This window comes from Dama dama, chromosome 5, assembly GCF_033118175.1.
Source record: "Dama dama isolate Ldn47 chromosome 5, ASM3311817v1, whole genome shotgun sequence".
Classification (NCBI taxonomy): Eukaryota; Metazoa; Chordata; class Mammalia; order Artiodactyla; family Cervidae; genus Dama; species Dama dama.
In genome coordinates, this window is record NC_083685.1 from 98379332 (window position 1) to 98394024 (window position 14693).

Below are 14693 nucleotides of genomic sequence, written 5' to 3' on the forward strand. Positions count from 1 at the left end.
TCCCTATCTTGCAGTGTCATAAGTGTAAATAAAGTATGGAGCCTATATCCTATAGGATCCTATATCCGACTAGTGTCTGTAGAAGTTGAGACATCTGTTGACATAAACAGACTAAAAAAGTCCACCACCCACATGCCCTCCCCCGCCCCCTCCCCCCGTTACTCAAAAGTAAGTTTCAGTTATGTGAGAGATTACTCAAAATAAGGAACTCGGGGATGAGGAAGACGTTTATATAAAAGAAATAGCAGTGAACGATGAAGACAGAAAAACTGAGTGAACTATTAGTGCAGTTTGAAATGTCAACAAATGTAAAAAAATTATTTTTGAAGGAGAAGACACATATAAAATTTTAATAATGGCCTGAAGCTAGAATCACAGTTTATGCCTGCAAACGTGTGCGCTGCGGCCGGCGGTGAGCTTTGCGGAGGGTCCCCAGGTGCCGGCGGCTCGCGAGCTCTCCCCCCTGGGCTCCTAGGGGGCATCAGGAGAGAGGGGTGCTCTTTGCGCATCCCAGGCCGACGCCGGCTTCTCGCCTGTCCAAGGTGGAGTTACTTCAACCTTCCCATGGGCCCACTAAAACTTTTGTTTCGGAAGTGTGAATCTCCTATAGCCCCAGTTTTAAGTGGCGACAGTTCTCTAACGCTTCGGTCATGTCAGCGGTGACTGGGGGAGGCGTGTCACTCGCCATCTTGGATCAAGGACGAGAGGACCAGTTTAGCGCGGACTTCAGGCGCGTCCCGGGGTGATGACAGTGAGGACCGAACCCCACGTCCTCGGACTAGACTTCTCGATCCTCGCCTCTTTCCCCACCCCCCAGCATCCGGCCAAAGAGAAATTCCTCCATCCGCCTAAGCTAGAGTGGGTAGGATGGATGCCTTCCTCTTGAGCATCCGTGTGTCCCCAAATCACCGCCCATCCTGTCCCCTCGAGCTTCGGGCTCCACTCCGCTGGCGCGGGCTCGGCGGGGCGCCGAGGGGGGAGCGAGCGGCCGGGTTCCGCCCGGGGCGGGCTGGGGAGCCGGGTGGCCGCGGGGGTGCCGAGCCGAGAGGGCCCGGCCGGCCTGACACCACCTGGCGGAGTCTCGGGGAAGAGTCTTAAAGGCGCGCGCTCCCTGCGCCCAGCGCACTCCAGCGGGAGCCGCCGAGAGCTCGCCTCCCTCTCCCGCCCGGCGCCTCGGGAGGTAAGTGCGGTCCGCCGAGCCGGAATCCGGGCCCGGGGAGGCGGCCTCCGGGCGGCCCCGCTGTCAGGGAGCTCGAGCCGGGGGTCGTGATGGCCGGGTGGCGCGCAAGTTTGAAGGCCTCGGAGGGCAGCTGGAGCGGCGAGCGCCTGGGAGGGGACGGCGGGGCGCCCGCGGACTGGGGCCGTCTGGGGGCAGCTGTCCCGGGCGGTGATGCCCGGGAGGCACCGGCGCCCCGCGCACGCTCCAGCCTCGGCCCCGCGCCCCGCGCACTTGGCGTGCTCCGGCCCGCACCCCCGGCTAGCCCAACCCGCGGGAGCCGCCACCCGGCTCCGCGCCTTGCCGCCCGCTCGGGGCCCCGGCAGCCCGCTCGCCCCGCGGTCGCGCCCGGTCACGCCGGCAGGTCGCGCTCGGCGGCCGGCCAAGCCCGCCCCCAGACCCGCCGCGCCCGCGCCCGCGCCCCAGGCCACCCCGCCCGGCCTCTCGGCGCTGCGCCCCTCGCCTTCCCCAGCTCCAGTCGCTCGCTATTTTCACACCTCCCGGTGCCCCGGCCCCGGCGCCTGATTCAGTGCTTAGTAATTAATTTGGCGTTTCAGAATGGTCAGCGGGCTGGATAATGGGCGCATTCATCCCCCGGGCTAATCTGAACAGAGGTGGGAAGAAAGGCTTTCACAGACAGAAAATGCCATTCGCTGAGCGCTCAAAGGGGCTGTCACTCCCAGAATAAATCGCCGCCGCGCCCGCCGGCTCCTCGGGCCATTTCCATACAGTCCGGCCCGCGCCGCGGACCCGCCGGCCTCGGCCTCGGCTCCCGAATCACTCACTCGACTGCCTTCGACGGGAAAGTCGGGCGAGAGCGAGACCCAGGCGGGGCCCGAGGGGAAATGGGGAAGCAGGGGGCTCGGGTTCAGGCCGCAGGGGACAAAGAGCTTGATTAGAAAATCAAATGCTGAACTGGAAAGGAGGCGCAGCTAATCCGAGGCGCGGACTTTGGAGCTGGGCTGGGGAGTGCAAGCCGCGCGCGGCTGCCCGCGGTCGCTCGGTAAGCTTCTGGATCTCCAAAGTGGAAATGCGATCCCAGTGCACACTCAGAGATCGTAGAGGCAGGACGCGCTGATACTGTCCCGACCCGCACCAGACGTTCGATCCCGAGTTCCCGCGACACCAGGTCTTTGCCAGCAGCGCGGCTGGGGAGGTGACAGCGTGCCTTTCGCGGCCTCCGGCTCGCCATTCCTGCCAGCTCAGGGTGTACCCCGGAGCATCAGTGGAGAGAGTGGCGGCGGCTTTATCTTCTGACCTCGGGTCGCCCCGAGTGTTGGGCACGAACGGTCTGAGGGCTCTGAGAGCTGGGGCCTCTCCTTGGCAGCGCTCCCTGTCCTCGGGCGAAGGAGGATCGCGCGCTGCAGCCGCTGCCCTAACCCGGACGACCTCGCCCCGAGGGCGCCCCCAGCCCGGCTGCGGAGCTTGGGGGTGGGTAAGACCGGCTTGGCTCTCTCCAGGGTGAAGCTCCAGGCACTTGATTTTCCTGCCGTGGAGGCTCACCGAGCATCCACTTCGTGGGACAGATTTGGCCCAGGGCCCTCCCGCCCAGTGGCACCCTCCCGTTGGGGGAAGAGAAGGAGCTCTATCCCTAAGATGCGATAGGCTTCCCTGGTGGCTCAGACGGTAAAGAATCTGCCTATAATGCAGGAGACCTGGGTTGGATCTCTGGGTGGGGAAGATCCCCTGGAGAGGGAAATGGCAGGCCACTACCCTATTCTTGCCTGGAGAATTCCCTGGACAGAGGAGCCTGGTGGGCTACAGTCAATGGGGTCACAGAGTCTGACACGACTGAGCGATTAAATCACACACACACACACACACACACACACACACACACACACCCGTGCTCCGCAGAGAGGCTGGAACAAGGGAACTAGCTGGCTGGAAGGGGCGTTTCTGGAATGGCCAGATGGGTGTTCCAGGGTGTGTGGGTGATGGAATCCCCGCCACTCACCAACTTCCGAGCAGAAGTCCCTCCTCCCTTCTGAGTCTGTTTCCTTGCCTGCAAAACAAGGATGAAATGAGGTCACACTTGGCTCCAAGCGTGGGGCCCTCGGTGGAAGGAGTCCACATACCACTCACACCCCCAACCAGCAGCACCCTCCCCGGCAACTCCCTAAGTCTTCACCAACACCTCTCCTCGGAGTTTAAGGACTCCCTTGATTTTTTTCTCCTGCTGCTTCCATCCAGCCTTGCTGCTTCTGGGTTCTGGTACCCAGTTCTCCTTGAAACCACATTCTAAGAACTGGAAGGGGCCTTTTAAAGATTCTCCGGGCTTTGTACAGATGAGGAAACTGAGACTCAAAGTGGTTGGCTGGCGCGTGTCATCCAGCTAGTTAATCCGGGGACTTGCCTGGAGAGGATTTCATGCAGGGAAGGTGAATCTCAGACCTGAACGTCATCTCCTCCCCTCAACCCTCCAGGCTTCTCCAGGCCGGGGAAGGGCCCAGAAATCTTTTTTTTTTTTTTTTTTTCTTTCCAGTTGTGGCTCAAAGGATCTTTAGTTGCAACATGCAAACTCTTGGTTATGGCATGTGGGGTCTAGTTTCCTGCCCAGGGATCAAACCCTGGTCCCCTGCATTGGGAAGGCAGCGTTTTAGCCACAGTACCACCAGGGAAGTCCCCAGAAATCTACATTTTAAACAAGCTCCCCAAAGCCTTTCAATGCTTGTGGGACTGAAACTATACTTAGGGAAGCCCAGCCCAAACTGAACTCTTTCCCCAGCAGTCCCTTCCCTAGTGGGAGCATGGCCCTTCTTGCTTTTTGTGGCCCGTATTCGATGGGCAGAACGACATTTACTGTTACCCACCACCACTGGAGGCCCGCAGTGGGTGGGGTGCCCTTCTAAGAAGAAACCTCAGATCCCCTGAATGTGCAGCCTATGAAGCAGCAGCTGTGGGGGTACCGAGCATCCTGTCAGACAAGGAATGGTCCAAGTGGGTTGCAGGGTGACTGGGTGTTTTGCCCCCAAACCTAGGGGCCTCCTCTTCCCAACACACTTTCCCAGCTGGACCTAACTCTGTGCACTGCAGGCCCCACACAGACAGTACAAATGTGCCCAGAGGGCGCCCCCACCTCCCCTCCCTGCGAGCCAGGCAAACCTGGCCCACGCCGGGGAGAGCAGCCCACCGGCGGGATCTGTGCCAGCAATAACCCAGGTGCGAGCCATCGCCTGGAACCACAGACACCTGCCCTTCACCAGGGTGGGGCTCAGAAGAGAGCAAGGGTGAGGGGGCACAGGGGGAGGCCTGGAAGAGTGGAGGGAAGCTGGGATGTGGGGAGAAGCTGTTAGGAACAGAGCGGGGACGGGGAGGGGACGAGTCCCTATTTATGTAAGCCGTTTGTAGCTGCGGATTGTAAAACTGGGCAGGATTCTCTGGAGTAATTCATAGTGTTTGGACAAGACAAACATTGTTCTGCTTTAAACAAACCTCCAGAAAGGTCAGGCTGGTTCATCCCTTTGCTGTAAGTTGCTGAGACTATCCAGATGATGAGAAAATCAGATCCTAGTGGAGGGGGCCCAGGCAGAAGGCAGCCGCCTCCTGAGCCCTTTGGATCTGGGGTGAGCGCACCCAGCCCAGGGAGGGTCCTTGGCTCCTGCTGACAAGGGCAGGCTTCCACTCTGCAGCCTGGAGACATGTGTGTGTACATGTGTGCCTGTGTCATAGGTTAGGAGATGTTGATGATGCCAGGATTATCCAGTTCTCCAAGCAAGGCCAATGTGACCTACAGCGTGAATGGTCTTCAAGTACGTGAAGTTACTGGGAATCAAAGACCCAGGGAAACAGAATTTGATTCACTAACCTCAAGCCCAGATGTGCTCCTGGACACCAGGAAACCTCTGCTCCTTCCCTAGGGACATCCTGGCCAGGCCCCTTGCTGTTCATTTAGAAAACATTATAAAAAATTTTTTTTTGTTTGCTTTTGTTGTTTTTTCTGTTTTTTGGCCATGCCATCCCACATGGCATGTGGGATCTTAGTTTCCCAACAAGGAATTGAACCTGTGCCCCCTGCAGTGGAAGCATGGTGTCTTACCCACTGGACCTCCAGGGAAGTCCCTAGTAAACATTTTTTTGAGTGCCTAATATGTGCCAAGCTCTGTGCTGGGTGTTGGGCAAATACTAGTGAGCAAGAATGATGCTGCCCCCAGTCATGGGGCTTAAGGTCTGCCTTACCCTCCCCCTGCCTCTCTTCTCCAAGAAGAGAAAGTTCTCACAAATTCCCTTCCAGCCTCTCCACCACTGCCCTTGCCTCAACAAGCTTCCTGGCTGAAATCCAGCAGACCCATTCCCAGACCAGGCCTGGCAGTGAGTGCAGCATTCTGTAAGTGTGAGCTGCCGTGATGATCTTGATTATGACTGCAGTTGTGACGATGGTTGCGATTGTGATTCCGGCTGTGGCTGTGATTATGGTTGTGTTTACGACTGTGGTTGCTGCTCTGAGGCTCCACTCTTGACAGATCTACCTTGACGCCAAGCTGAATCGGATACTTTTGATTTACTTATTATTCATGCTTGTTGACTTATTATGACTATTAATTGGTAATTAGGATAGGATTATTGACATGCATTATTAACACCAAAGTCCAGTCTTTCTGCAGTGCTAAGGGCACTGTCCTGTATATGAGTTTCTGTTGCCTGGGGCAGTTTGTCATCCTCTCAAGAGGGTAGCATCCTTGTGGTAACCATGGTGATGGTAGAGGCACTGGGTTAGCTGGTTCCACATGACATTATTAAAGTTATATTTCTTTAGGGCTTCAGACTTCGGACATCTCAGGATCTTTTGTACATGCCTTTTTTTTACTCTATACTCCTGATATCTATGGAAGGAAGGGAGGGAGGAAGGAAAAAAGGAAGGGGACAAATGATAATACCATCCACATTTTTCAGAAGACGAAGCTGATGCTCAGAGAGGTGAAATGATTTGCCCACTGTCAGTCCAGGCCGCTCTAACAGAACACCATAGACTGGACAACTGGGGCAACAGATGTTCATTTCTCATGGTTCTGGAGGCTGGGAAGTCCAAGATAAAGGTGCTGGCTGATTTGGTAACTGGTGACAGCTCTCTTCCTGGTTTGCAGACGGCTGTGTCCTCATATGGTAGAGAGAAAGGTCTTGTTTGTCATGTGTCTTTAAAAAACAATTAATTTAATTTTAAAAATTTAGATATAATGAATATGTCACATTCTATTAGTTTCATGTCTCCTTTATAAGGGCACTAATCCTATCACGAGGGCTCCACCTTCAAGACCTAGTGTTGTGTTAGTCACTCACAAAGGCCCCAGCTCCAAATACTACTGTGTTGGGGATTGGCTCTTCAAATGAATTTGGGGGAGGGACACAGTCATTCAGTCCTTGGTACCCACGGTCGCAGAGGTGTGAAGACAAGGAAGTGTGTATGCCTGGAGCATGATCCAGGCCTGTACTATCCTGCCGCCCACCCAGGCAGCTCCTGGCAAACCCAGGTGTCCCAGGTCCCTCCAGTCCCAGAGACCTGGGACCCCTGGGAGGCCCCATAAACAGGGTGCTCAGCCAGAGACAAAGAGGTAGCTCCCTAGGCTAGGTCACATCCATTCAGCCTTGTGACTAGTTTCTGGCATCATTCTGGGGGGGCTAGCACAGTGGTACCCCCTGCCTGATGGTAGCATCAGTGAGGGAGAGGTTCCCCTCCCCCCCACTCCTACTTTCCCTTAATACCTTATTATCCACGCATTTATTCAATCTATTTGGAGTCAATGGTCCATGGCTGTTTTCATCTCGCACCACCTCTTGGAATTGGTCCCCTAAGTCTTCTCCTCATGTGATGTGTAGACCCGTAATACCTCATTTTACTGACATTTGGGGAACATAAGGTGTTCCACATAATTGATTTTTGCAGTTAACTGAAGCTTACTTTTTGAAGCATAGAAACTTTTTATGTAATCATTTGCCCCTCCAGAATCATGATTTTTTTCCTCCACCTAATTTAGCAGAATTGAATATAGCAGGTATTCCCTAGGTGTGGTTGAATGGGTGACCCACAGTCATTCCAAGGAGTCATTCTGAAGCCATCTCCCAGAACATCAGCTTCTGGGCAATTCACTCAGCCTCCCTGCCTCAGGCTCCTCATTGTTAAAGGGGAGCCCTGACTCAATGGATGCTCACTAAGGGCTGCTCCTATACTTTCCTAGCTCCTTTGGGTTCTCAGACAGTAATGCCCTTGGAAAGCTGGGTGGTTGCAAGACCTGCCCTGATCCCTGGGTGGTGGCTGGAATGGATACTCCCATCAGCAGTCACTTTTCAGCCTGTCACTGTCCCCCAGTCACCTATTCCCCTAGGGTCTTGATCTGTGATTCTCTGTGGCCCTGGAAGAACAGAAGATGCCTGACCTCATAAACACTTCTAAGTGAAGAATTCTGGCCTCCATGCAAACTGAAATCCCTGGATATCATGGTGACTTTTCTCTCAAAGGCCCAGGAGACTATTAACTTGTTTCTGAACTGTGTTTTGAATCGTAAAGGATGCTGAGACCCTGGCCTCCAGAAAGAGGGAGCATCTGGCAGGCACCTGGCAAGCTAATGTTGGAGGCCCTGAACTCAGCATTATAGGAAGTAAGGAACAGGGGGACATGGCCACACAGCCCATAAGAAGACCCAAAGGAAGACTTCGGAAACATTCCAAAGCCAGAGTGTTAATGCTCCCTCTTTTTGTTCCTTTCATTTACCCCAAGCTTGCCTCATAAGATTTGCAAGGGACCTCCTGAACCCTGGCATTTCTACTATTTGGTGGTGTATTAGTTCTGATGGCTACTGTACCAAATTCCCACAAATTTGGAGGCTTAAAACAACAGCAATTTATTTTCTCGCAATTCTGGAGGCCAGAAATTTGAAATTGGTGTCACTGGACTAAAACCAAGGGCTGTGCTTTCTACAGAGGCTCTGGAGGAGAATCAGTTCCTTGTCTCTTTCAGCTTCTGGTACCTGCCAATATTCCTTGGCTTGTGGCCACATCACTGATTCCTGCCTCTGTCTTTGCCTTCCCTTTTCTATTTTGTTGGATCTCCCCCACCCTCCCTCTTATAAGGACACATGATGGCATTTAGGGCCCACTCAGATAATCCAGGATGATCTTCCCATCCCAGGATCCTTTACCTTCATCACATCTGCTGAAACTCATTTTCTGCCACATAAGGTAACATTCACAGGTTCCAGGAATTAACACAGATATCTCTGAGGGTGGGGGTGGAGAACATTTTTCAACCTACCTCAGTTGGTGACATCGCTTGTCCATAATGTTGGGCTTTGATTGATTTTAGTGAGTTTGTAGTACATTCCCATCCTGTGCCAGGCAATCTGTTAAACCATGGGGATTCAAACAGTAAAGACCCAATTCCTCTCTCGAGAAGTTGATGGATTAGTCAGGGAAGCATTATGATATGAAGAGCCATGGGAAGAGCCTCCAAAGCCTTGGAGGTACCCAGAATTCATCACTGAGTGCTCAAATTCCTTCTCAAAATCTGCAAAGCCCTGTGTTTTCTGGCCTGCATGGCGACTTCTTTGAGCTCACCTCCCAGCACTCCCATCTTGCTCACCAAGCCCCTTGCTCGTGTTCCTTACACAAGTCAAGCTCTGCCTCAGGACCTTTGCACTTGCCATTTCCTTCCACTGGAATGCACACTCCCACTGTCCCCCTGCCACCAGCATATCCCCCCAGCTCCCTTCTTCACTTAGCTCTACTGGATCCCTCTCAGAGCCTCTCCCACCCCAAGTATCTTGTCTAAAATCCACCTCCTCTCCTGGCACTGTGCCCCCTTCCTCTGCTTTATTTGTGTTTCTAGCACTTATCGCAATCATTTTGAGATGTGATGACTAGAACTTCCCAGAAGAAGATCCTAAACCCAAATGCATTCTGTTTTTATTTCCAGTTCTCTTACCTTTTTGGCCTTAGGAAGACCCTGAGCTAAGATGGGATTGGAGTGGGGGCTCTTCTAGGGGGACTTATAAATGAGAGGACCCATTTGTCAGTTGTCACAGTGACGTGCGTATGTGGGGAGTGGGACCTAGAAGCTTTTAGTAGACAGGAGTCAGGGACACTGACATCCTGTAGTGGACACAGGACTGCTCTGCCCAGAGAAGAACTGTCTGGCCCCAAATGCCAATAGCACCTCCATGGAGTACTTATCTTAAGGAAGGAGTTTGTACTACAGTCCGAAAATAGTATTTTTCAAGTGCATTTGATAATCTTTCACCCTTTAAACAAGTCCTTCAGATGATTTTGTCCCCAACACATCACCTTCTGCTGAACCTGTGTCCCATGAGCCATTCAGACAACTTCTAAAGATCCTCCAGTTTACCTTCTTCTGCCTTATGTTGCTTGAGTGTCACCTCTACCTGTGAGGGGATCCCCTCCTTCAGACTGTGTGTGGGTATTCAGTGAGCTGAGCACCAGCTCTGGGTCCAGAGGTTCCCCATAATTTTCCCCCTCCCCAGAGAACCATTCTTTCATGTGCACCCTTTGTTTCCTTCCTTCACGGCCAGACTTCCACCCTTGACAAAGCTTCCCCGGACGGTGACCCATTTTCTTCATTGTAATAGCATTCAGGGTGGGACCTGTCAAAAGCTTTTTTTTGCAAATGAGAATAAATTACATCTGCTGGTTCCCCTTATCCACAGGCGGTTTTCACCCCTTCAAAGAGCTCTGGTAGATTAAGGGATTTGGCGGGTTTGGGGTTTGTATGGGCTTCTTTGCCCAACTCCGGAATCCTCAGCCAAGAAGCCGGCAGTAGGGGTGGGCAACTGAAGAAGCTGATCGACAGCACTGAGGCCTGGACAAACTCAGGGAAACCTACGCTCTAGACCCACGTGCCCTCCCGCACTCTTTCCAGAACAGTCAGATCTCCTGGTGTCAAGTCCAGGGGCCTGTGATCCCTTGAGTGTCTCCACGAGGCTGACCAGGTGAGCTGGGCTCTCAAAGCTTCAAAATGAGAGGAGGCCCCTAACTTCTTCCAGGGTGAGTGATCTGAGGATTATGAATAGTTAAAAAACAAACAAACAAACCCCAAACACCCTCAACTGTCATATACTCAGTCTGCCAGCTTCTTTCCTTTTACAGGTGCATTTTTAATCACTTGATAAGGTAAGTGTGATGGTCCCCATTTTGCTGGGAGAAAACCAATGGGTTTCCAACTTGATGGGTGAAGCAACTTGCTCAGGGTCACACAATGAAGTTGTGAGTTGGAATCAAGGTTTGTTTGAGTCAAGTTCTTTCTGTTTCCAAAAGTAACACAATCAATTCAGACCCCACTGACTCTTCTGGGGAGGCCAGGTAACCGCATCAAAATCCTCCACTGCTATAATTTCCAGTCTATGGAAACCACTTCATTTAATGTGTGTTCTCTTAACTGGACCAGACGTGCTCAGAAGCACAGTCAAGCCAGATCACAGCTCAAACTTCTGGTCCACCTGGACCCCTTCTCTTGTCTAGACACAGCTGAGACCCATTTGTGTCAGATAACATCAATCAATCCCATCTTGCCCACAGGTGCCGACTAAGAACTCTGAACCCTGCAACCAGACCATTTCAGTTCAAATTCCTGCTCTTCTACTCATCAGTGATATGAGCTTCAGCAACTTTCCCGAGTCTCTGTAAGATGGAGCTAGGACTACCCCATCTCATAAGATTCTTACAAGGATTATGAGTTCACGACTGACAGAGTGCTCAGAAGAGGACTTGGCACATGGCAAACGTTATATAAATGTTTGACTTCAAAAGTAAAACCCTTAGTCATGCCCAAGGTGAAGGTCCCTTGGGTCATCTCGTTTCTCCAAAGCCCTCTTTTCCTGTCGTCCTTCCTTGTGAACCACTGGCCTGAGCATCCCCCCCTCCCGTTATGGGATGTTCCCTCCCTGCATCCTCACCCTGTTCTCTGGTTGCTCCTCTCACCCCACCTTTATGCTGACCCCCAAGTCTGGCCCTCCCCCAGGCCCCACTCACCCTGTTCAGAGGAGCTGTTCTTGTTCTTGTCCACACCAGAGGCACCCAGCACCCAGACAGGGGGAGCTCTTGTCCTCCTCAATCTCCATTGTTGTGATCTTCATGAAACTGACAGCAAACCCCTGCTCCTCTAAGGCCAGAACCACACAGCTGTTCCCCCATCCACATCTCGTCCATGCTGACTCCTCCCTACCCAGGTCACTCTTCTCTTTGAAAACACTGATGCCAGAAGCTCAGCCTCTGTGCACTGGTGCCGCGTTGAATCTCGGAGACAAGAGTTTTGGGTGAAGTAAAAGGGGATCCCCTGGTGGCTCAATCAGTAAAGAGTCTGCCTGCAATGCAGGAGACCTTGGTTCAATCCCTGGAGCGGGAAGATTCCCGGAGGAGGAAATTCTCCAGTATTCTTGCCTGGAGAATTCCATGGACAGAGAAGCCTGGTGGGCTGCAGTCCATGGGGTCACAAAGAGTCGGACACGACTGAGTGACTAACACTTTCACTTTTCTTTTCACAAGGGGATAGCTTTATTGCTTTGCTAGGCAAAGTGGGACACAGTGGGTTCGTGCCCTTCAAAAACTGTGTGTCCTGACCTAATGGAATTTGGTGAGTTTTATAGCAATGGTTCAAGGGTGGGGTTGCTGATATGATCAGGCTGTGTACAGAACCTGGATTCCTTTCATCTGGCCTCAGCTGATCTCCTAATCTCTGAAGAATGCTTCCTCAAGTGAATGCTTCCTCATCTTCCATTTGTTGGGGGTTTTAGTTCTGCAGAAAAGCTCAAAGCTATTGTTCTGTGCGTCACTTGAGGTGGAACCAGGATCCTCTCCCAAGGCTTCTGCTGTTTCTTGACTGCTCCCCGCTTGTCTCTGCATTCCCCCCCTCCCCTGCTTAGCAACTAGGTGAACCTGCCCTTTGGAAGGTCAGGAGGCTGAACAGAAAGGGTCCCATGCCCAGGAGCCCTACAGGGTCCTGCTCAGTTTCCGCAGCAGCATTTGGGTCAGCGAGCCCTGGTGCCAGTCCAGAGGATCTTCCATCCCTGGGTGGACAGCCTGTCTGGTCACCTTCATCTCCATTAACTTTCTCTGCTTCCCAGCAGAAACTCACCTCATCCACTGTGGGCCTTGTCATCACCTAGAGCTATTCCACCTCTGGAATTCTTGCTGTAGGCATCCAGTTTTAGACCATGGTCTCCTCAGTTATTCCCAACTCATGTCGTCTATCTTCCTGAGCTTCCCGACCAGCTCTGTCCAATAGAACTTTCTGTGACGATAGCAATGTTCTTTATCGATGCTCTCTCTCCAATTCAGGGCAACAGAGGAACTGAGCTTTAAATTTTAATGCATTTTAGCTCATTCAAATTGAAATGAAATGAGCCATGTGTGATTACTGGTTGCTCTCTTTTTTTTTAAAATATTTATTTATTTGTCCATACCGAGTCTTAGCTGTGGCATGCAGGATCTTTTAGTTTCAGCATTTGAATTCTTGGTTGTGGCCTGTGGGATCTAGTTCCCCGACCAGAGATCAAACCTGTACCCCCTGCCTTGGGAGCATAGAGTCTCAGCCACTGGACCACCAGGAAGGTCCCCTGGTTACTGTCTTGAAAAGTGAACGTGTTAGTTGCTCAGTTTTGTCCGACTCTGTGACCCCATGGACTGTAGCCCACAAGGCTCCTCTGTCCATGGAATTCTCCAGGTAAGAATACTGGAGTGAGTTGCCAATTCCTTCTCCAGGGATCTTCCCAACCCAGGGATCAAACCCAGGTCTCCTGCATTGCAGACAGATTTTTTTTTTTTACTGTCTGAGCCACCAGCACGGCTATAGATCCTGGCCTTTCTGTTTCCTCTGCCGTTGGTGGCCTGTCTTCACTACCTTCTCTCTTGAGTTTTGTTTCTGTTGTCCATCACATCAGCCAACTTCTTCCCTTTGTCCCTCTGCCCCACCTCCTGGAAAAAAAAAACAACAAAAAACCTTCAACTATGGATTAATCGGGTCATTCTGCTTTCCCCAGGTCTACACAGTGGCTACTGAGCATTGCTGGGGCATGACTGTCCCGGGTGGCATTCTTTCTCCTGGATGGTCACCAGCCTCAATAGGTCTTTGAATTCTGACCGGCCTGCATTGTCCCCTTCTCATTAATGACCCAATCAAGACTTCCTGCCTTTCCAAATCTCCCTTGCTCTCAGCAGGTGGCGTTACTTCTTATGTCTTTGAAACAAGAGACGCTTTCAGACCACCTGACCACCCCTTTTACGAGGCTAGTTTTATCTGTCTTCAACCTCCTTCTTCTCCTTCCTATCAACATTTAGGCACGTTCAAATAGCCTTATCTTATAAACAACAATAAAAAATCTCAAGCTTCCTTCAATCCCATGTCACCTTCCAATCACCCTATCTCTTTCCTGCCACTTGTTTTCACACTTCTGGAAACTTGTCTTCACTGGCTATCTGCACTTTCTCACCTCCCATTCACTCCATAACCTGGGGCGGTCTGGCTTGTGTCCCCATCACTCTTCTGCCACTACCAGTCAAGGTCACCAAGGACTTCCTTGTCATTCAATCCAAAGAACTCTTTCAGATCTTATCTTGACCTTGAAGGCATGTGACACTGCTCACACTCCTCCTTGCTTGAAACTTGCCCACTGGTTTCTAGGACACCTGAGTCTCCTGCTTTTCTTCCTCTTATTCTGGGTATGGTGTTCCTTGGTGGTTCAGCTTTAAAGAATCCATCTGACAATGAAGGAGACATGGGTTTGATCCCTGAGTCGGGAAGATCCCCTGGAGGATGGCAACCCACTCCAGTATTCTTGCCTGGGAAATCCCATGGACAGAGGAGCCTGGTGGGCTACAGTCCATGGGGTCACAAAAGAGTCAGACATGACTTAGTGACTAAACACCACCAGTACCACTACTCTGGCTACTTCTAAGTTTTCTGAAACTTCCACATTCTCATCTTCCTAGGGTGATTCTCAGGCTTCTCAGGTAAGGCTTACGTGTCAAGAATGGTGTGCTGCCCTCCACCTCCCACCCCACCCCCTGACTGCATTCCTGGCCCAAACACCTGGGAGTATGTTTTCTCACCCAAGAAACTCACTGTGGTGTTCTGAACATCAGTTTGTATTGTGAATCCCATTGCTCAGAGCCTGACACGCCTTTTTGGGTGTGTATTTATAACTGTCACTTTGAGAGGCTCTCACAACACTTGGACATCTGTTTTTTTCATTTGCCTCCTCAAAGGACAGTATGCTACAGGGACACTGACAAATTAAGAGGACGTCAGGAGAGGCTACAGGGTGGGTGGTCAGCAAAGTGTCCTGTGAGAACTCATTGAAAGAACTGGGGGACTTCCCTGGCAGTCCGATGGTGAAGACTCCACGCTTCCCCTGCAGAGGGCCCAGGTTCGATCCCTGGTCAGGGAACTAGAGCTTTTCTGCATGCCACAACGAAGACCTAGCACAGCCAAACAAATAAATAGATATTTTTAAAAAACCTCTGGGACAGAAACAAC

General features: G+C 51.9%; 1 long non-coding RNA gene across 1 annotated transcript; it reads right to left on the bottom strand.

Moving 5' to 3' along the window:
* Positions 1-5708: 5708 nt before the first annotated feature.
* On the bottom strand, positions 5709-11310 carry LOC133057221 (uncharacterized). Its single transcript, XR_009692984.1, has 3 exons — positions 11192-11310; positions 8463-8550; positions 5709-6349 (listed from the first exon to the last, which is right to left on the bottom strand). It is a non-coding gene; the product is annotated as an uncharacterized LOC133057221 (long non-coding RNA).
* Between the last annotated feature and the right edge of the window lie 3383 nt (positions 11311-14693).